The following is a 4,859-nucleotide window of genomic DNA, read 5'->3' as shown; positions in this document are numbered from 1 at the left end:
TATATTAGCATCATGTTACCTACTGTATTGATGGAAAACTACTCTGAGAGAGAAATTAGACGGAGTAGAAGTATCTGTGTCAGATTTAAACAAAGGGTAAGTGATTAAAAGATAGCCAATCACTGTATGACAAGACAGAAGGAGGGTGGATTATAAAATGATTGCGTGAGAGCAAAAGAGGAGAGAAAATGACAGAGAAGTGAAGACCTAGTCCATGTGAGTGGTTCACCGATTTGGACTCACTAGAGTTCAAAGAACAGGCTCGTGTCTTTACAGCTTTTAAGCGGGTTTGTTGTTGTCAATATAGCTTAGAAAATAAGCAAATGACTTATTTTGGGTGTGAACACACAAACAGAGAGAGAGAGAGAGAGAGTGAGAGAGAGAGAGAGAGAGAGACATAAGGACAGAGAGACAGGGAAACAGAGACACAGAGACACAGAGACACAGAGACACGGAGACACAGAGACACAGAGACATGGTTCTTTTTGAGCAGACAGTGAGTGGTGATGGAATCGGCCATGTTTTGGGCACTTACTCCTTTAAGTTTTTCCTGCTACTTTGGGAGTCAAATCAGCATCTCCCTGATGAACACAGACTCCTTCATGGCCAACGCGATTCACATGGAAACATCACACACACACACACACACACACACACACACACACACACACACACACTACCTTTTCCATTTGACTCTGACCACATACTTCAGGCCAACACCTTGACAATGACAAATCCTGAAGACCCAGCTATTCCACCCATACTGTTTGGCAGGACAGGGTATGAGGAGAACATGGCCTGGGGCGTTAGACAGATCTGTTTTCATTCCATCCATCCAGAGATTTTAGGTTTTTACAAACCCTACCAGGCAGACATAGTCCTGCCAGTTACATACTGATAGTAAAAGGAGTCATTTCTTTTTACTTTTAAAACACGAGAAGCCCAATCACATAAAAATGAGAGAAGCAATGTTTATCATTATATATGGAACTAACTATGAAATGAATGGATGAGTAAAACAAGACATAACAGTATGTTTATATGCATTTTGATTCATACTAAAATAATGAATAATATTTATAGCAATGTATACTTTCACAAAAAAGTGCAGGTAAGCTAAACAGAGTTAGTAAAAAGGTTTATTTTATTAATTTATTTATTTTAAACCTGTACACCTTGAAATGAAATTAACTCAATTTATCTATAAAATAACATTTTATTCAAAATGCATTGAAATTGGAAGTGATAGAAAGTGATAGACATTTTACTAAATTATATAGATATTTCAATGTGCATGTAGATGGAAACTGAAATACATGACTGAAATACTTGATTGAAAATGTTGGTGAGAATTTTATTCTTACACCATTTCATGATTATCACTTACTAACTCACAAGAGAGCTATAAAATAAAAGCTGTCTTATATGCACAAATATTCAAAAAGAAAGATGCATAATATATGGGTTTTTATCAGCAATGAGAAAGAAATAAATATATACAGCACTAAACATTTGAAACCTTAAGAAATCAGAAAGGTAAATTAAAGAGTAAAGAGTCTTTCTTTTCAAGCATATCAGTGCACTTTCTCTTTTCCCTTTAAAATGTGACTCCTGCAGAACCATTAATGTTATAAACATCAGATTAAATATTTTACAGGAATGGAAAAGTCTCAGATTCCTCATAGTCTTTCACTGTCCATTCGTCATAGTGTCTGGAGAAATTACTCTATACTGCCTCTGTGGTCATACAGAGAATTACATAATAATCTTGTAAATGAGAGATTATGAAGTTTCTATGGCTGCATACGGTCTCTTGTCCTCATCAGACTGTGCTGTAAAACACACACATAAACAAGACAAATTAATCATTTGAACCTTGAGACCTCGAATCTTTGCATTACATTTTAATGTTGTTGTTTTTTTTTTTCTCTTTCCTTTTTCAGCATTCAGCTTTTATCAGGGTGTTATAAGAAAAACAGATCATTCATTCAGAGTTTTGAGATCAGACAAATGAACTTCTGTAGTCAGACTGAGAGAGTTCTCACCTCCAGCCCTCCAGCATTTAACCCCGATCACAATGGTCACCAGCAGATATGGAGAAAGTACCAGTAGAGAACAGAGCAGTCTGGGGAGAGACAGGGAGGCTTCTGGACATGGGAGTGAACACACAAACAGAGAGAGAGAGAGAGAGAGAGAGAGAGAGAGAGAGAGAGAGAGAGAGAGAATGAGAGAGACCTCATTACAGGAGCCAGATTTGAGTTTAAACTTGAGACTTATTTTTGGCTTATGTTCAGTGGCCTTTGGCCTGAGACTTTTATTTTGACATTTACCACAAGACACCTTATCAGTGAAGATGGTGTCTTCCATGTGCACAGGTAGAACCTCGTAGTTTAGACACTGGAAGACGCTGATGAACCAACAACTTTTTTACCACTTACATTCTTTACCGCTTCTTCACTCATATACTACACTCTCCTACACTTCTACACTTCTACAAACTCAGTTTAATATGCTGTTTTGAAAGCTCTATACATTTTTGGAAACCTTGGAAAACCCCTTTTTTTGATTACTTTGGAATTTTGATTTAAACCACAGTGATTCACCTGCCTGCTCACCTCTCTCCCACTATCACTGAACACAGGTATGACTCACAGCTGAACACAGTGTTTATAAAAAAGCAGCGTCTAAAACTGGATTAAATTTTTTGGTCATTGCACTCATATTATTTGCAGTCATTTACATCTGCACATGAAAGCATACGCATACAAGCACAGTGATTAGTAATATACAGTACACATACACAGTGATTAGTTATACACAATACACATACACAGTGATTAGTAATACACAGTACACATACACAGTGATTAGTAATACTCAATACACATATACAGTGATTAGTAATACACATAGAGATCTGAAGTATCCCAGCACTGATACAAGATGTATTTCTCACCTCTGACAGTGACTCTGACAGTGATCCAGCTCTTTGGTGACTCTCCTCTCTCTGGGTGTTTACACCAATACAGACCCTCATCTGACTTTGAGACAGTAAGGATGGTCATCTCTCCTGTAGTCTGATTCTGGAGGACTAATCCATCTTTATAGAAATCAGCTCTGAGGTCTGAGGAGGTGTTTCGATATCTACAGCGCAGAGTCAAAGTATCTCCCTCAGTAACAGGATGGACAGGACTCTCCAGGGTAACATTACCACCTGTTCATAACACAGTTACACTGAATGTGGAGATATAATAATGATTGTAATCAAAATATTAGATCTCAAATGTAAAAATATATCTGCTTTCATGTAGAAATTATATGTGGTTTGTCTCATTTTAACAGATACATTATCATCAATGTGTATCGGCAAAGATTTTGTGTCTTTCTCAATTTTTACCATGTATCACAACACTATACAGAAATTTGTTCATACAAGAAACAAAGGGATATTTGCCTATAAAGAGAATGAATAATATTTTACTAAGGCTGTTACGTGTGGTGCACTGTGTGTTTTATTTGTGCGTCTTGTTTCGTTTGCGTCTCTCTCCCTCTCTCTCTCTCTCTCTCTCTCTCTCTCTCTCTCTCTCTCTCTCTAGGTACCCAGCTGTGGCGGGGCTGGCAATACCCTCTGGCCTGACGTTGTGCCCCGCCCCCCCCTCCTGTTCGACCAACCAGGGAGGGAGTGTCCCTTGTGGTTTAGCCAACCAGACATGGAGCGCCAACATTTGAAGATACTGGATGTCTGGGGGAGGGGGGGGGGAGATTTCGATCTCGATGTTGCCTTTTGCCTTCGTGGGTTTTTGTTATTATTACAAACTTGCCATTCTGTACTCGACCCTGAATTTCCGTTTATTGACTCTGTTTGTGGATTGCGCTCTGGCTTTGGTGTTTTGGTTATCGCGGGGAGAAGGACAGGTAAGGAAGGGGATCTCCGCGGTAGTGTTAACGCTGTATAGGGATAGGTTAGAGGCTTGTGCCACTCTTGTGTTTCTGTTACTAGTTAGCATAGTCAGGTTTCCTTTGGCTCTGCCACTTTTTTGTTTTGTAGTTCAGTGTGTTTTTTTTTCAGTGTAGACAGTCAGGGTGGTTTTTGTTTTACTAGTTTCATTTCTTTGGCACCGTCTATCATACTCTCCCACATTCGTGTGTTTTTGTGTGTGTTTGTAAATATTTTGTAAATATCACTTTGTAAATATTCCAAATATATCGTGCACTTTCTTTTACACTAATTCGCCGCGTCCGTGTTTTCCTCCCCCATCACACTGTCTCAAAACCAGCACAGGTGGTGGGTTCCTTTATGCTACGTCCTCCTACATACCCCTAGACACCACACTCCACCGGGAACGTAACAAAGGCACATGTAGGGGAAGCAACTGTTGAGACTCACTGGTCACTGTTATGTTGAGAGGATTACTGTTCTCTCCAGAGTCAGACTGACACCAGTACACTCCACTGTCTGATGACTGGAGGGAGCTGATGCTACATGTAGATCCTGTTACTGATCCCCAGTCTGATGAACAGTCTGACACCTCTCCATTATCTGTGTATCGTCTCACTGTCCATCCAGTAGAGTTACTCTGTACCTCACAGCTCAGTGAGAGAGAATCAGATGTAAAGTGTTGAGTTGTGTTGGGACTGATGATCAGAGAGGCTGGAGGAGACAGAGCTGAGACACAGAGAGACAGAGTTTGAGCTCACATTTGTTCAGGCTTTGAGATCAGAAACAGGTGCTGGGAGAAAATGTTAATACTCCATCGTTAACAGTTTCCTTAACAGGGAGGGAAAACACAACCATAATAAAATACTTTTCCAAATAAACATACTCTGCACACATAAACTCCTGTGTGTTTAAGACCAGC

The sequence above is a fragment of the Chanos chanos genome, chromosome 7 (assembly GCF_902362185.1).
Source record: "Chanos chanos chromosome 7, fChaCha1.1, whole genome shotgun sequence".
Classification (NCBI taxonomy): domain Eukaryota; kingdom Metazoa; phylum Chordata; class Actinopteri; order Gonorynchiformes; family Chanidae; genus Chanos; species Chanos chanos.
The sequence above is the reverse complement of the archived record's forward strand: the minus strand, read 5'-3'. Positions refer to the sequence as shown.